The sequence below is a fragment of the Hemitrygon akajei genome, chromosome 18 (genome assembly GCF_048418815.1).
Source record: "Hemitrygon akajei chromosome 18, sHemAka1.3, whole genome shotgun sequence".
Taxonomy (NCBI): Eukaryota; Metazoa; Chordata; class Chondrichthyes; order Myliobatiformes; family Dasyatidae; genus Hemitrygon; species Hemitrygon akajei.
The window spans coordinates 47,871,625-47,890,382 of NC_133141.1; the positions used below are offsets into that span (position 1 = coordinate 47,871,625).

Genomic DNA, 18,758 nt, shown 5'->3' on the forward strand with positions numbered 1-18,758 from the left:
TGCACTTACACCCTCAGTGATAAAGTGTTTTCAGAGGTTGGTGATGAAACATATCAGCTCCTGCTTGAGAGATGACTTCAATCTGCTCCAAATTGCCTTCTGGAGCAACAGGTCCACAGCGGATGCCATCTCATTGGCTCTTCACACAACCCTGGAACATCCGGATAGCAAAGATGCATACATCAGGACGCTGTTTATCAACTACAGCTCAGCATTCAATACCATCATTCCCTCAAGACTAATCATTAAGCTCCAAGAGCTTGGCCTCAATATCTCCTTGGGCAATTGGATCCTCGATTTCATCATTTGTAGAACCCAGTCAGTTCGGATTGGCAACAACATCTCCTCCATGATCTCCGTCTGCACAGGTGCACTACAGGGATGTGTGCTTAGACCTCAATTCCACTCTCTTTACACATGACTGTATGGCTGAGCACAGCTCCAACACTATATTCAAGTTTGCTGATGACACCACTGTTGTGGGCCGAATCAAAGGTGGTGATGAATCAGTTTACAGGAGGGAGATTGAAAATCTGGCTGAGTGGTGCCATAACAACTCCTCACTCAATGTCAACAAGACTAAGGAACTGTTTTTAGACTTCAGGAGAGGGGAACCAGAGGTCCATGAGCCAGTGCTCATTAGAGAATCAAAGATGGAGAAGGTTAGCAACTTTAAACTCCTAGAAGTTATTATTTCTGAGAATCTGTCCTGGGTGCAGCACATAAGTGCAATTATGCAAAAAGCACAGCAGTGCCTCTATTTCCTTAGGAGTCTGCGGAGATTCAGCATGATATCTAAAACTTTGACAAACTTCTATAGGTGTGTAGTGGAGTGTATTGACTGGCTGCATCATGGCCTGGTATGGAAACACCATTGCCTTTGAATGGAAAATCCCACAAAAGGTAGTGGATTTGGCTAGTATATCGCGGTTAAAGCCCTACCATCTGTATGAGTACATCAATATGAAGCACTGTCGGAGGAAAGCAGCATTCATCATCAGAGATCCCCACCACCCAGGCTATGCTCTCTTTTCACTGCAGACATCAGGTAGAAGGCACAGGTGCCTCAGGATTCACACCACCAGATTCAAGACAGTTAGCACCCTTCAACCATCAGGCTCTAGAATAAAAGGGGATAACTACACTCTTGCCCCATCATTGAGGTGTTCCCACAGCCAATTATGTCACTTTAAGGACTCTTTATCTTATTGTCTTATGTTCATGTTATTTGTTGTTATTTATTATAATATATTTGCATTTGCACAGTTTGTTGTCTTCTGCACTTTAGTTGCTTTCATTGATCCTGTTATAGTTATTATTCTATAGATTTGCTGAGTATGCCCGCAGAAAAATGAATCTCATATATGACATATATGTACTTTGATAATAAATTTACTTTGACTTTGAAGCTGAATAGGAACCATGTCTATTAACTGACAGTGTTAGGGAAGCAGTCCAAGAGTTTTTGACTGTCATCACGCATAAGGGCTTATTCATTTATAACTGCGACCCAGCACAGGTTTGTTTGTGTCTGCTACTTTTAGAGAACAATAGCGGGAAGTATATTTTCTTAGCAAATGAAATCAGACACTGCAGGACTACACCCAGTACAAGAGAAGTTAAAGGCCATTTTCAATATTATTCTTGAAAAAGGATGTGAAGGTGGACTGAAGTTCAAGAAACTTTCATACAATTCCAAAGAATTGCCACAAACTGTTGATGTACCTATTTACTAATCAACATCCTGAGAGTTTGTCTTGTGATACGTCTCCACGTGGTTCTGGTACTGTTTTGTTCATGTGGTGTCTGTGAGTACAATTACTGTCAGTTCAGCATTAGAATATCTTGATTTTTCTGTCTCCTAAAGTGAAAGCTTCAATGATTTCCAAGTATGGGCTTTCACCTTGACAGCATATTGTTTTCAAAGCCAGGAAAAACCACAGAAACAGACATTCTCTCAGTCTCTTTCTGATGCCAGCCATAGCTACTGATGAAGGAATATGGGGTCAAGTACAGGTGACAAATCAGCTGGACATATCGGATGAGGAGGGCAGGGCACATACACTAGGTGGTTTAACGTGGACTCTAACCTAACTTTGAGCTGGAGATGCAGCTCAGCACCATATATCTAGGAGACTGAAATATATCTAGTTCTGCCCATTTCCATAGTTAGGAGTGGCCCAACCAGATGTTAATTATACTCAGGACAACACCCTCTGAGATGGCCGAGTCAGTAGAGATTTCCACTGCAGAATGAAAAGTAATTTGTTCTGTGTTGAGTAGGGTCAGACTCTCTACCAAAAAGAGGTGATTACCAGAATATTTTAAATCTTTTGTTAAATAATATTGAATTAGCTTGTGGTGAAGAAGAGAATACAGTAATATATATTATTAACATCATGAGATACATTATCAAATGCTTATAGTGATTCTCCTTTAAGCCAGCATGGTGTTTTTTTTTTTGGAACTTGCATCATTGCCTTGAGGTTTGGTAGATGCCATTATAGTTGATATCCGTAAATTCTGTGTCAGTGGGCATATGCCATTCCAAAAGTCATTCTTCATCCTTTTTGTTAAGATACAACACTATCCCAATCACTTCTGTTCCATAAACAGAAGTCTTACTTTAGTCAACCTCTTCCCAAATTTATAATTCTCCAGTAAATCAATTTTAAACAAAACTGATGATGCTGTAAATCTGCAATGAAAACAGAAAACACTGGAAACTCAGTGAACAGGCAGCATCTGTGGAAAGAGAAAGAAAAAAAAACACTTTAGCTCTGAGACCTACATCAGAACAAAGGCTTTAATGAAAGGTCTCAGGTATGAAATATTAACTCTGTTTCTCTTTCACAGAAGCTGGCTGACCCACTGAGTGATTCCAGCATTTTGTGGTTTTATTTCAGATTTGCAGTCTTCCTTTTACATTTCCCTTCATTTGGCATTGAGAGGAACATTCTTGTTCTTCTTGATCCTTAAGAAGTGTCATATAAATAATTCTTTGAGCTGTCTTCTCTCTTCTATTTATAGCTCTTCAAAGTTGGAAACATCCTTGAAAATCTCTGTGCTTCCTCGTGTGCTATCACACCCTTCCTGCAGTATTGTCACCAATTCCCCCTTAAACCTCACAGCACAGTGAAATGGAAACAAAGTGACTTGTTTGATCTGATGAATTTTCAATTTGATCAGACTGTCATTCAAAAGAAGACAATGAAAGGTCTCAGAAAAGACCATGGATCTATAACAGCTTGTATTCCTATTGCACCATTAATGTAATAAAATATCTCAAGCTACTTCTTGGGACAGTTATGAAACAAAATTTGGTATGAAGCCACATGAAGAGACAGAAGTACAGGAGATCAATAGCTTGGACTAAGAGATAACCAATAGCCTGGTCAAAGTAGATAGACTACGAAGTATACCCTTTAACATTGCCTAATATCAATTTCTGAAAATTTCTCTTGGCTCAATTATTGCATATCCTATAACATTATTACTCTTTCAGGTAAAGCCCCAGTCTGAATTTTATGATCCCTTCCGGATCATGACTAACAAATTAACCTTTAAGGTCATTACTCAAACTCTTTCTTTCAAATGATTCTAGCATTATGTCATAAAGACTGAATTTAGCAACACAATTCACGACATAACATGTAGTTTTCTATCCTGAAATAGCACAAGCCTGAGTCATTCCAACAATGGCTGAAGTTTCTAATGCTCAAAAAATGACAAAGATGCTCACTAATTTTTAACCAAAGACAATGAAAAAAGCACAACTGTTCATTAAATAAAGATAAATAAACTAGTTCATATGAAGTAGCAGAAAGGTTGGTAAGTAGATTTGAGTTTAGAGACCAGATGGCAGGACAGTCTCATGGAGTTGAACTGGTTGTATGTCAGCCACTAGCCATTTCCCCATTTTCTGTGAAAGTTCTCCAGTAGTTTTAATGATCCACACAAGAGAGCAAAAAGGAATATGTGAGCCAACATTGAGCTGTTGAATGCACTGGGAGATACAAAGTGAGAGTATCTCAAGGCTCTTGGCTTCTCTTCAAAGGTTCACTTTATTATCAAAGTATACAACTACGAAATACTTCAATTCACAGAAGGACACCATTAACAATCATACACAATCTCTCCAAGCAATGATAAATTCAACTGAAAGAGGGCAGCATCCGGAACCCCCAGGAATGATCCATGGCACAATGCCTTTGGTGGATGAAAAACATTCAGGTGAGGGATGAGAAAGGACTAGACCAAATTGGCCAAGCCTTCCTTGAAGGACCTGGAGGAGTATTCCCCTTTCTTTCATCCTTCAAGGGCACTTAAGAAAAGAGTAAATCTATTTTGCTGGATTTGTCTGTCTCTCGCCCTTTGGTTGAAATTACAGGTAGCATCAGAGGCTTATCTGCTACTCAAGGAGAACCCTGGGTCCTCGAGCAGGTTTCCTGCAATTTAAAATGATAGCCAGCCACAACAGGGCATGGCATGGTGTGGGCAATTTATTTTAAGCATCTGCACCATGCCTCCACAAATAGGTCTCCCCTCCCCATACACTGGAGCAAGTCTGTCTGACAGATTTATAATTGTGACCTTATTACCAAACATGAGGGAACTGTCCATTTTTATGCATCACGCATAGATTATGCTCCAAATACTAGTACAACAAAGACATATGGACTCCTACAAAACATCTCTGCTCTTAGATCATAAAAGCAGAATTAGACCATTCAGCCCATCAAGTCTGCTCTGCCCTTTTATCATAGCTGATTTATTATCCCTCTCAACCCTGTTCTCCTGCCTTCTCCCTGTTACTAATCAAGAACCTATCAACCTCCACTTTAAATATACCCAATGACTCAGCCTCCACAGCCGTGTGTGGCAATGAACTTCACAGATTCATTACCCTGTGGCCAAAGAAATTCCTCACCATTCTGAAGGCTGTGCCCCCTGGTCCTAGACTATACCACTATAGGAAACATCATCTCCACATCCATTCTCTTGAGGCCAGTGGTTCCCAAAGTGAGTGATATCATCCTCCGGGGGCAGTGGGAGTTTCTCAGAGGATGATAAATATAAAGGGGGTGGTGGATGAGCAAGGGAGGGCAGCTGAAAGATTACAGGATTAATTTAAGAAATACATTACTTATTATAAGCATTGATCCTCAGTGTCTCATGATTGATTACAGCAATTACGTAATCACCTCATCTCTTGCTAACCCACTCTTCTCAGACTTTGCTCAAAGCGTGTCATAGTTGCTGAAAAGTAATGTGACACTTCTGTATTTGGCAATATCATGAGAAATCTGGACTGAAGAAATTGTATTATCTCCAGATCTGGCTTGTGCATTATTGTTGTTAAATACTGTAGTACATCATTAGCTAGTACGATTCCCATACTCTAATCACACAGTTACAATTCCTGTGAATTAGGGTATAGCATTCAATGGGGTAAAGTTTAAAATCTACCCTTTCAATGATCTTGACCACATTTCTCCAGCCTGTGGCCTAACCAAGATATCACTGCTCCACTTTATGTACCTTCAGGCAGAGTCAGCTTTTGCCTGAGCTACAATGATGTCATAACTTTCCTCTTTATTGATCACAACACTTGAGGTTAGACTTAAACAGCAGGTGATTGACCGTGGTCATTAATCCATAACGAAAATGGCAAAAGCAGACAAAATGACAAAATGGTGTAGACAGTATAGTGTGGAGAATCTGAAATATGGATTTGTACTTGCACCAAGAAATCAACAGTGGTCAATGTGTCTGTTGTGTGATTTTTTTTTTCAAGTGTGACAATGAAACCATCCAGGCTCCTCGAATATTTGAAGAGAATACACTCTGATAAAACAAAAAAGAACTTGGCTTATTTTCAGTCACTTTGTGAAAACTTTCTGAAACGGATAACATTTCATTTTCATTTTTAGAATCTTTTTATTGGTACAAAATCTTCTACAGCTATAAAATGATACAAAACTTCAACAAATTAATATGTATACAATTGATAAAGCTGAAAAAAGCTCATCATAATATATAAAAATGGAAAAAAATTATATACAAGGAAAAGGAGGAGAAAAAACCCCCCGTCTAACTAAGAAAAAAAAAACCCACTGACTACAAAAACAAAAGGGAAAAAAACATTAGGAATCAACCCCCCAGAGCAATACGTCTTACCATCTATATAAGAAAAAGAGTCATCAACCGCCAATTCATATTTATAAAAAAAAATTGAAAGGAAACCATATAAAATAATTCAAATTAAATGATAGTATTTGGCAAAAGACCCCCATCTTCTTTCAAAATCGAATCAGGGATCAAAAGTTCTACTAATTTTTTCCAAACTGAGACATAAAATTACTTGAGAGAACCGGATAACATTTCAAAACATGTCAGCCAGCACTTCACAACAAAACAGTGCTGATTTACATGTTTAATACAACATGTTATTGCTCGTCTAAAACTGGAAAGCCCCATACAATAGGGGAAGGACTGATTCTGCCAGCAGTAAGGGAGATTCTGAGTACACTTTTACATAAGTCACCAGACCAAATGGTTAAAGCAATTCCACTCAGCGACAACTCTGCTCAGAGACGAATAGGCGAAATGTTTGAGAATATAGAAGACGCATTGTGAAATACATTTAGAACAACAGAACTTTTCCAGGCAATGAATCTTTGCTTCCTGATTAAGTTTGCTTCATGAAAGATGCAAGCATGATTCAAGATTTGCCGCAGTATTTGCAAGGGGACGAGAAACAGATACGAAGGGCGAGTCAATATTTCAGGTTGTTGAGCAATTTTTCAAAGAGAAGGACATTCTGCTCACTGACATTCTTGCTTGTGCAACAGATGGGGCAACATCAATGTCAGGACACCATCATGGGGTTATTACTTTCTTGAAAAAAGCTGTACCTAACTTATTTACCATTCATGTGCAATTCACAGATACAGCTTATCATAAAAAAATAAGTGATTGGCTTATTAAATCATTATATACTGTTATCAGAGTATAAAGAAAAAAGTCAGTATGTTTTAATTGCCTTTCTGACATCATACTTAGTGGAGCACAGTTTCTGTGCAGTCGCCCAACTTCTTTCAAAGCAACGAAACAGACTAGAAATTACGGAATGTGGGGATCTGAGACTCCTTCGTGGCATTAGGCCTGATGTTGTGAAGCTGGTATCACTGCACCAAGCCCATCATCTCATCAAAATGTGAAAATGCAATGTAGTGAATAGTTGCACTACTAATCTGTGTTCTAAAATTGTTGATTCAGATTGTTTCACTATAATTAAATCTATTTGTAGCTTTAAATAGATTTGCATAGTTTTTGCAATTGTTTGTCACTGCTATGAATTTGCAGTTCCTATTTTCTTTCACTGTGCATCATAAATCAAAGCTCTTTATAGTTTTTATGTAATGACTGGAAAGGGGTGGGTTGCACTGGGGATGTGGTCTAGGAAACCACTGATCTAGGCTTTTCAATATTCAATAGCTTTCAATGAGATCCCCCTCATTCTTCTAAACTCCAGTGAGTATAGGCCCAGAACCATCAAACACTCTTCATATGTTAACCCTTTCAATCCTGAAAACATTCTCGGGAAACTCCTCCGGAGCCTCTCCAGTGCCAGTACCTCCTTTCTTAGGAAAGGGGCCCAAAACTATTCACAATACCCCAAGTGTGGACTTCATGAAATCATATATTTCATTTCTTTTATGTCTTTTACATTTGTTTTTCATCTTGAATGTGATTCTGAAACTGCTGGAGCCTGTGATTTACAGTTTGGAGATCGTTTGGGTGCTCCTCCGCTCTGCAGTCATGAGTAGGTTCCAGGAAGCAGAGGCAGCATGCGCAACTCTCATGGCGAGCAGTCTGCGGGACGGCTATGGAGAACGAGCTGACTTTCATCTCCATTTTGCTGATTGAAGCGATGAGGGAGATTGAAACATGAAGGCTAATGCAGAAGTTTGGAGGCAGTTTAGGTGCTTCAGCACTCTGCAGTCTCTGAGAGGATTCTGGGAGGCAGAGGCAGTGCATGCAAACCTCCTAGCAGGGAGGCTGTGGGACAAGACTCAGGTCAATGCTTGACTCCAGTTCACCAATTAAAGTTTCTATTGTTCGCTGATTAAAGCGATGAGGGAGTTTGAAACATCAAGGTGAATGCGGAAGATGGCCGCCGGCTGCCTGCCTTTTGATTGCTCTGCTACTGGAGAGGGAAAGGCCTGGAGAATGTTACCCAGGTCTCCTGCATTTTCGATATGGACTTGGACTATAGCCTTTTCTTCTCAGTCTTATAGTTTTTTTATATTTTGTGTTTTTTTCCCAATCTTTCTCATTTTTTTGTGCAGGGAAGCAGGATTTGAGGGTCGATGTACCTGTTCCATTTAGTTCATTTTTTTGTGTGGGGAGGAGGAATTTGGGGGTTAATGTGCCTGTTCTGTTTTTGGTTTTTTTGTGCGGGGAGGGGGATTTGATGATCCTGCTGCTGTTCTTTTCTTTCTTGGTTTCGTGGCTACCCAGAGAAGAATTTCAGAGTTGTATACATTGATAATAAATGAACCTTTGAAGCTTTGAACCAATGTCTTATAAAGCCTCAGCATAACATCCTTGCTTTTATATACTAGTCCTCTCAAAATGAATGGTAACATTGCAGCTGCTTTTCTTATTTAAGTTTGTTCCCAAAGTAATACAGATTTGAGTTATTTGCAAAACACTGGAATGAGTTACATTAATTTTCATTCCCTTTGCCAGTTTAGTGGGAGACTATTCATATTCCATCTTTGAAAACACAGACACTAAAGAACTTCCACAAATATTCAACAAGGCAATCTCTTGTGTTTTCATCTACACACACAAAAGTGGTACATAGATACATAAATATTTCAAGACTGAGATCGGAAGAAATTTTATTCATCCAGAGGGAAGTTAATAAGATTATAAGAAAAATAATTGGGAAGAGGCCATCGTCCCCTGAGCCTGCTCCTCTTGTCAACAAGTTCATAACAGATGTTCTACCATAAAGATCATTTTCATGTCCTAACATTTCTGAATTCTTTAATATCCAAAATCTATCAATGTCATTTGTGAAGCAATCTCTGGAGTAGAGACTAACTTCCCTGTTGCTGAGGTGGGATTTGAACACAGGCCTTGTTAGTCTAGGTCTTGGGACCACTAGCCCAGTAATTAGCACCCAGCAGTGCTGCTAAACTACTAACAAGAAGCAGTGGAGGTTCAGTCACTAAGTATATTCAAAAGAAAAATTGTTAGGATTTTAGATATTAAGATAATCAAGATTTCGAGGTTAATGCAGGAAAGTGCTACTGATCTTACTGAATGACAGACCAAACATGAAGGGTGGAGTGATTTACTCTGCTTATGTTTTTTTTGTTAAACCATGATTATAAACAATAAACTTGCCATAAATATTCAATTTAATTTTTCATGCTCCAGCTTGCTAGGTTAGTCTGGATTGAGATCAGGGTGATAAAGAAGGCATCTGGGGCACTTGCTTTCATCAGTCAGGGCAATGAGTGCGGGAGCTTGGAAGCCATGTCACCACTGTACAAGTCACTGATGAGACCACACTTAGATTACAGTGTACAGTTTGGGTCACCACTCTATAGGTAGAGTATCATAAACCTGGAAAGGATGCAGAAAATATTCATGAGGATGTTACCAAGACTGGAGGGCTTGAATAATAAAGAGAGGCTGGAGAGCTGAGACCCTTTCCCCCGGAGCACAGGAGGTAGAGAACTGACTTTTCAGAGGGACGTGGAATCATATACAAGGTGGATGGTCATAATCTTCTTTGCAGGAGAGAAGAGTCACAGATTTAAGCTGAGAGGAGAAATATTTAAAAGAGACCTGGGAGAAACTTTTTTGCACAGATGGTTGTTATATGAACTAGACTGAGCAAGTGGTCAAGGCAGGGTACGATTACAATGTATAAAAAGACATTGGCACCCAGAGGGATATCAACTAAATACAGGCAAAAGGGGAGTAGCTCAGACAGGCAACTTGGTCGTTCTGGATGAATTGGACTGAAAAGCCTGTTTCCATATTCTATAACTCTATAAAACAATACCAAATACCATCTGCTCATGTATTTGTCAGAAGTGGATAGGGTACCTGAAACAGGGAAGAATCTGTAATATATGCATCAAATAATATCATGCACCCATCATCCTGCCCTTCAAAAAATCACCAGGGTTAACAGTGGTATCTCCAGTAAATTACTCGTTAGAGTATTTTTGATATGGAGCTGCAAACTCTTGTCTAGTGACTGCCGATTTAACAGTGTGCATACAAAAAGGCAGACAAATGAAAAATGCCATGATGTTCATTCCCTGGTAATCAAGTTGGCAGCTTTATAAGTAAGCTTCAGCAACATTACAGTGAGGTTTGTGCATGCAAGTACCTCTTGAGACTGCAGTCTGACATTTCTGAAGGAAGGTAGGATTTTACATCTCGAAGCACAGCCCCACCAAAGAGGCATAATCAACACCTCCAGTGTGATTGACAACTGGATATGGCAGTGAAGTCACCTGTCATTCAAATCCCACCATAGCAAGCTCCAAGATTAAATATTTGTTAAGTTACATGCTCTAGTCAGGTTAAGCGATAACTGCAAAATAAAATTAGTTCATTAATATCCCATAGGGCTGGGAAGCAGCACACAGTTTGAACAGTTGACTCTTACTGGCCTAGCTAGGCAGTTAGTTGTAAAACAATTGCAGAACAGAATCACAGGAGAAATATTGTAAAACAATTGCAGAATAGAATCACAGGAGAAATATTGAACAGGCCTGGTGGCAGGAAGCCAGGATATAACTGAAGCAACTGCAGCCTCACAAGTGAAAAGGAAGAGTTCCAAGGTTGGTATAAGTGCATTAGTTCACAGAGATAGAACATTCATCAGCCTCAGGGTGAGACTCACTAGGGACTGTGGCTCCAACCTTGCATAATTTTTCATTGCTTCCAGATATAAAACTATACAAGTTGTACTTTATTTACAACTAGGTCAACCTCATCAACTGACAAATAAGTACTCCTCCATGTTGAATGGGATACGTTACATCCTCTGAGCAGTTCTTCAGTTCCTTCAGACAGAATCCAGTTGCCAGGTTCAGATGGCAAGGCAGAGATCTAATTGACTCATTTGTGGAGATGTCAATGTGTGAACGCTCTGCTTGGAATTACCATCACACCATACTTGCAAATACATAATTTCAATTCTGATACCAGCAAAAGGCGACATAAAATGTTGCCCTAGGTAAAGTAAGATTTAATCTAATTGTCTGAAACTGAGCATCCATAAGCTTTGTTTCAGACTAATTTACATAACGTTAAGTAACACATAGATAACAGATGCCACAAAGGAGGAGAAAATCTGATCTGCTTCCTACACCTTAGAACCTGCACTAAATTCTCAATCAGGGATCAAGCAATGAGTCTGTAAATGTTTGTAAAATCCCTTTGATTCTGCCCTCATTTATAAACTAGCTGACTCAAAAACCAGCAATAATTTTTGACCTTGGCCTTTTGCTTTCAAAATATTAAAAAAAAATCAAAATAAGCACATTCCAGTTGGTTACACGAGCAGTTTAACTTTGAAAGCGGAGGAATAAAAAATTACTTTAATCCTCCTTCTCTGCTGAGTTTGTGAATTTGCTTTTGTCTAAAGGCAGGGAGTTAAAATAACTATGCAAAAGAATTTCTTACTTGCAAGTCCGAAGTTCCATATCACAATACAGTTAATGCACTTTATATTTACACCAGTGTCTCCATTGGCAACACAATGTCAGCCAATAGGTTGAAAATGGGATGGACCATTAGTCAGGACTCAAAACAACAAAAAAAAATCAGTTTGCCTCAAAAAAAATCTATTTATAGACTGGAGGAAACAGAACGTAAAATAAATTAAAGCAACTTCCCCCAATAACAGCAGGGTAATTTCATCCTAAGAAAAAGTCAGTGATTGGAGGGTAGCTGTATTCAAATTGGATGTTTCAATTTAATCACAGTGATTTATGGCACCAGCGTGACCAGGTTTTGATAGCAAATATTCATCCAATCCTTCCCTCTCTGTTCTGGAGTAGCTTTGTTGCTGTATGCCATCATTTTACATGTGACAAATGTAATATTATTTCACAGATGTAACTTTTCACTAAATTCTAGTTCTAAAAAAATCAAGAGGTTCTAAGATTTTTTCCCCAAAGGGAAAAAAATCCATTTGCCTTGAAGTTACAAACACAGTGTCCAACAAATCAGCTAGAAGTGTGGTAATGTAGGCTCCCAATTTCATTTCAGTCGTTTTCAATGTTTTTCATCATTTTATGACCAGCTTCAAAGATTCTTCCATTAAGGGCGTTTTTGATGTTTCAAGACAAGTGTCTTTTGACAGATATCATAGTCATACTGCACACAAAAGGCCCTTTTTGGATACAAAATGTCCATGCCAAGCATCAAGAAGCTATCTGTATTAATCCAATTTACCTGCAGTCAGTCTGAAACCATCAATACCTTGACAATTCAGTTGCCCATTAAGATACTTTGTAAGTAAAGCAGTGTATTTTTAGATTCCAACTATCCTCTAGGCGAAAGAGAAAACCTTCCTTGGATCCTCTTCAAATCTCTTACCCCTCAGACTAAACCTTCTCCTTTCAGTCATCTCTGTAAGTGGAAAGGTTTCCTACTATATGTTCCCTTCAGGGTTTTGCATAACTCCATCATGTCCTTCCTCAGCCTTCCCCTTGCACTATGCATAAATCAGATGCTAAGTTTTCTAAACGACAATAATCATACCTCAGCAAAGGCCTTTATTGGTCGTAAAACACATTGAGATGTTTTGGGAATCAAAAAAGGCACTTTACAAATGCATTTCTTTCACTACCTGTCAAAACAATATGCAAAATGGCAGAAGATAATGTATCACTACCTAATCATTCTTAAGGGCTTTAACCTATTAAAGGAGCTGGAGAAATACAGCCCACTGCCAGAACATGCTTTTGAAAATCAATGGCATCTGGCAAATGATCATCAGGTTGTGTGGGCGATACACTTCTAAATTTCAAAGCCTACTTTCACCTAAACAATGTGTATAAACTCTTATTCTCTATTATCACTAATGTCCTACATTTAAAAACAGTAGTTAATCCCATTTAAAAGCAGCAAATTAAACAACGAGTGCCTTATAAACACAATTCAAGCTTCAGAAAATTAGTTTTAAGGCATGGAACTTACAAACTTGGTGTTTTAATCATTTGAGTTTCTACTGCTTTTGATTGAAGCCAAAATCAAACTTCTCAATGTTGCATTTCCCTTCTTAACAGAGTCGACTTCAAGAGTGCACAAGTCGCCCTCTGACAAGACGAATTTTAAGGCCCTAACACCCCACAATTATCTTCATACACTGTTTCCCAAAATAATCTTCTATTATTTAAAAAAACAATATAGCTACCCTTTAATTACTGAGGAATGAGATTGGTTATATTTGTTTTATTTTAAGGTTTTGAGTCAACCATGTGGTCATGGCTGGAGTTTGAAACCTCTCCTAAGTTGGAGCCCGGAAAATGTACCACACCCACAAAACTAAGTATTAATTTGAAAGGCAAGTAAGAGCTTTTATATCAAATGATCTCAGAACCTGGAAGAAGTTACTTCCAATGTACAGTTTATCTGGGAAGACGGTTTAGAATGTAAATGTACATTTATTGCAGTGGGTAAACATCCCTGTTGTTTTCTAAAGAAAATACTTCACCATACAACCTCACAGAGAAACAAAAACACTTCATAAGGTATTGCACTTGAACAAGTGTTGGTGAGTTATATCTTTTCAAAGGAACTGGATTTACTGTGGGAACATTGCAACCCACACCACACTCTGGAAGGTCTCTCACATAACCTTACAATTACCACAGAACCAATGAAGTAATCAGGGGCAACACAATCCTTTCAACTATTCAGTTAGAATGAAACCCATTTGAAATTTACTGTAAGATTGCCTGGCCTACTGCAATTACTTCCTCCAAACTTTGATTTATAATTTAAGAATACAAAGGTAATTCTGTTGGGGTGTGGCAGTATCAGATGTTACAGGATTTGTGCCATGTTATAACATATCAGGATATGAATGTCTTTGTTTTTCCTCCTTAATGTGCAACACATTCTCAAAAAGTCTGTATTAAAAGGCATTACACAAAAGCCTATTTTCAACAAATTACCTATTCCTAGACCGTTCTTTCTGCCTATTTATAGCATGGCTCAAGCTCTGTCCCTCGCTGTTTCTGTTACAAAAGAGGCACTGATATTATCAACTGCATTGAAACCCATAGATTTAACTTCCAGGGACTGAGGCCGTTGCATTATTTCAAAGGATCAAATTTTCATGGACATTGATGCAACGTTTCAGGGTAATACTGAACACACTCAACCAGTGCAGCTGTGAGAACCTATCAACCTCAAAGGCCAAGAAATTATTTATCTAAAGAAAAGCAGAAACACAATAGATCACTGTTCTCTTCATTCAGGGGATGCTGGCAGGGACAGCACTTAGTACCCCTCGTCAGATCCCCTTGGGAAGGCATTGATAATGGTCTGCTATGGCACAGGGACTTTCGGTAATTGGATGCAGTGGTGATGAAGAAGAGTGACAGAAAGGTAAGAGCTTGACGGGGAAGAAGGGAAACATTCAGGTGGTATTGGGGGTCTGTGGTGGTTGTTCTCATACTTCCTGTCCTTGTCATTTGTAGACTTGGGAACTGCCGTCTAGAAGTCTTTGTGAATTGGTGTAGACAATTCTGTGTCTGTAAACTTAAGGTGCTACAGTGGTGGAGGGAGTGTATGCTTACGACGGTGGACCAGTTGCTTTGTCCTGAATGCTACTGAGCTTCTAGACTGTTACTGGAGCCAAGCTAATGTGAGGAAGGAGAGAGTATTCCATCATGCTCCTGACATGTGCACATGTGCTTTGTAGATGGATTTGGAGGAATATTTCACCACAGGATAACCAAGCTCCAACCTGTTCTTGTGACTACAACTTTTTAAGTGGTTGCTCCATTCAGCTTCTGGTCATGGTGCTCCAGTAGTTGATGACTGAGAACATCACCATGGTAATTGCATTTGAGTGGCAAGGGTACATGGGCTGGGCATTTTCTTATTGGTGCTGGTGTTGTTGCCAGTTAACTGGGCTCTGAAAACTCACACTCGCCCCTCAATCACACTTTATTTGCTTTTTTCACAAGGATAACAGTATGGCCCCTGCCTTGAAGTCTGAAAAGAGAGATGCTATTTTTATGCAAAATTGACTAGCAGTTATATTGACCAGCTGGGAAAAATTCAAGTTTGTTTAACCTATGCGTAAAGAATGAAATAATTGTTACTCCGGATCCAATGCAGCACAATAAACTCAATAAGATAAAGAACACAATAATAATTTTAAAACACAATAAATATAAATACATAACAATATCTTATATATATAGATTGTATGTCTGTAAAGTGATTCTAGGCACAGGAGTGTCTGTACATAAGGTGACTGACAGGAAATGATAAAGTAGTGGTGGCTAGGGTGTAGAGGGGTGGGTTAGTGCGGGGAAGTGTTGATCAGCCTTATTGCTGTGGAAAATAACTGATTTTGAGCCTGGTGATCCTGGCATGGATGCTATGTAGCCTCCTCACTGATGGGAGTGTGAGACAAACAGTCCCCAAGTAGGATGGGTGGGATCCTTCATGATGTTACTGGCCCTTACTCTGTGTATGTTCAAATTCCTTACTTGCAGGATCAATCATCATTCACAATATAGGTGTTTAAAGTCAATAGAAACTATAAGCTAACAACTGATGATACTTTGAAGTTAGTAAAGCAATTGTTGCTTAGCTGGTGTGTGTTCCTTAAATCCTTCTGCTACCCTCTTATCTTACCTCAGTAAGCCAAAATGGCTCCTGGCCTCCTCTGTGCAAAAGGGAAACTACGTCCAAAGGCTTCACTTCAAAGGACTCTCCTGTCTGGGTTGTCAGCACTCTATCTGTAAACTATTCTTGCCTCTATAATTATTAACACTTTCCTTGCTGCAACTTCCACACTGCGACTGAGGTGACACAAACGTTACCTCACCTGCAAGCCCATGCCTCTCTGTCACCTGTTTTGCTTCCTATGTATTGTTTTTATCTTTATCTTCTCCTCCTCTTCATGCTCCTAGCTCAGCTTCCCTTCTGCTTGCTTATTTAATTTAAATCCACTCAAATGTCATTGCAATCCTGCTCATACAAGTCTCACCTTCCCCATAACCAGTCCCAATGTCCCAGAAACCTAAATCTCTCCCTCCTACCCCATTTTTACAGCCACACATCATTCTATTCTCTTTTGATACCCACCAGCACAGGAAGTGGTCACGCAATTTCTGCCTTATGAATTAGCTCCAACCTCTTTACATTCATACTGCTGAACCTCACTCTTTTCTATCCATCAACATAGTTTGTTCACTCAAACTTCACCTCCAGAGTGACCGTACTCACTTCAAGACATCCTTGACCCTGGCACCATGGATGTAACATACTATCTTAGATTCTCATATTCAGCCACAGAAACACCTGTCTACTCCTTACAATTAAATCCCCCATCACTGCAATACTCCTAGCCTTTTACTTTCCATACTGTACAGAAAAGCCATCCACAGTGCCATAGACTTAGAAGTTTCGCCTTCTGTCTGTGAAAGGGATAGCCCCTGCACTTACTGCACTTGGTAGTCACTTTTCTGCCTAGCAGCCACTGTTGTGGTGTGACTGGCTCATGCCAGCTCTGCCATTCAGTAAGCTGGTATGTTACATCAATGCCATTTTCCTGCAGTAAACACACATTCTTCAATTCTGTTATTACGCAACAGTTTCTGTGAATAAACTCACTGACTGAGCCTGCACACTATCTCTGTTCGACATGAGAAGAAATTTACCCTGAGACTGTAATGCTGGTTCTGGACACCCTAGCCAGGAGAAACATCTACCCTGTTCACCCCCATAAAGAAATCCATGCACTTCAAGATCAATTCTTACTCTTCTGCACTCAAGAGAATACATGCTTTGTCTTCTTAAAATCTACGCTTGAATAATTTTTCAGCTCAGAAATCAATCAAATATCTCATTCATGCAGGTTGGGGTTTGAAATGGCTGTTGTAAAATTCCACTTGTACTAAGGTAAGCAGTGGAATCTGGGGAAAGTTGAGGAGAGTACAAGGAGTGTTGAAGTAGGATGTACCTATATGAGTGCTTGTTGGCTGGTGTGGACTCAGTGGCTGAATAGCTGATCCCTGTGCTGTATGACTCTATTTCTTTACTACTGGCACAACAACATTGAATGAGACAGAGGAGCAGCTACAAGATTGCTTCGAGTCGGTGGGCTGGACCATGTTCAAGAACTCAGAGGATCCTAATGAATACACCATGGCTGATACGGACTTTATAAAATTAGTTGCAGGTGAGTGTGTCCCCTCAAAATCATTCAGAATCTTCCTCAATCAGAAGCCTCTGTGTGGAACATGAGATCTGCAATCTGGCGAGGGGCAGATCAGGGCATTTACGTCTGGTGACCAAGTACAAGAAGTCTCAGGAAAGCCATCTTACATGCGAAGTGGCAATTCCAGACCAAACTTGAATCACTGAAGGACGCTCCACAGCTGTGGCAGGGCTTGAATGCTATCAGCTCCCACAAAGTGAAACCAAGCATCATAGGTGAAAAGAAGGCTTCTCTCCCAGATGAGCTCAATGCCTTTTATGCTCACTTTGATCGTCAAAATATAGAAAAAGATTTTCAAAATCCACTGATGACTCTGATCTTGGTCTATAACGCTGACGTGAGTGAATCCTTCAGTAGGGTGAACCCACGGAAAGCATCTGGCCCAGATGGGATACTTGGCCAAGTACTAAATATTTGTGCTGATCAGCTGGCCAGAGTGTTTACCAATATCTTTAACCTCCCACTTCAACAGTCTTAATGTACCCATCTGCTTTGAACAGGTTTCAGCTATACTGGTGCTTAAGAAGAACGCAGTAACCTGTCTCAATGACTATCATCCAGTAGCATTTACATCCTCTGTAATGAAGTGTTTTGAGAGGCTGGTGATGAAACATATCACCTCCTGCTTGAGAAGCAACTTGGATCTGCTCCAATTTGCCTATCATCACAACATGTCAACAGCAAATGTCATTTCATTGGCTCTTCACTCAATCGTGGAGCATCTGGACAGTGAAGAAGCATACATCAGGATGCTCTTTATCCACCACAGCTTGGCATTCTATACTATCATCTATTCAAAATCATTAAGCTTCACAACCTTGGCCTCAATGCCTCCTTGTGTAATTGGATCCTCGATTTCTTCACTTGCAGACTCCAGTCAGTTTGGACTAGTAACAACATCTCCTCCACAATCTCTATCAGCACAGGTACACCACAAGGCTGTGTGCTTAGCCCCCTGCTCTGCTCACTCTACACTTATAACTGTGAGGCTAAGCACAGTTACAATGCCATTTTCAACACAAAGTGCACTGCAGATGCTGTGGTCAAATCAAGACGTACGAAAAAGCTGGCTGAACTCAGCAGGGTGAAACATTGACTGCTCCTTTCAACAGATGCTGCCCAACCTGCTGAGTTCATCCAGCTTTTTCGTATGCCCTATTCAAGTTCACTGACGACACCATTGGCGTTGACTGAATCAAAGGTGGTGATGAATCAGCATTTAGGAGGGAGACTGAAAGTCTAG

At 39.7% G+C, this 18,758-nt stretch overlaps 1 protein-coding gene across 7 annotated transcripts in view; it reads right to left on the reverse strand.

The window, feature by feature from the left end:
* The window catches only part of mpp2b (MAGUK p55 scaffold protein 2b), a 553,630-nt gene that overhangs the window by 135,506 nt on the left and 399,366 nt on the right, over window positions 1-18,758 (reverse strand). Inside the window, exon 1 of one of the 7 annotated variants that reach the window (XM_073071620.1) lies at window positions 13,249-13,264. The exons of the other annotated variants lie outside the window; for them this stretch is intronic. The gene's annotated coding sequence lies outside the window, so the exon portion shown is untranslated. Of the gene's footprint in view, window positions 1-13,248; window positions 13,265-18,758 lie in introns of those variants that run through there. 7 annotated transcript variants of the gene reach the window in all.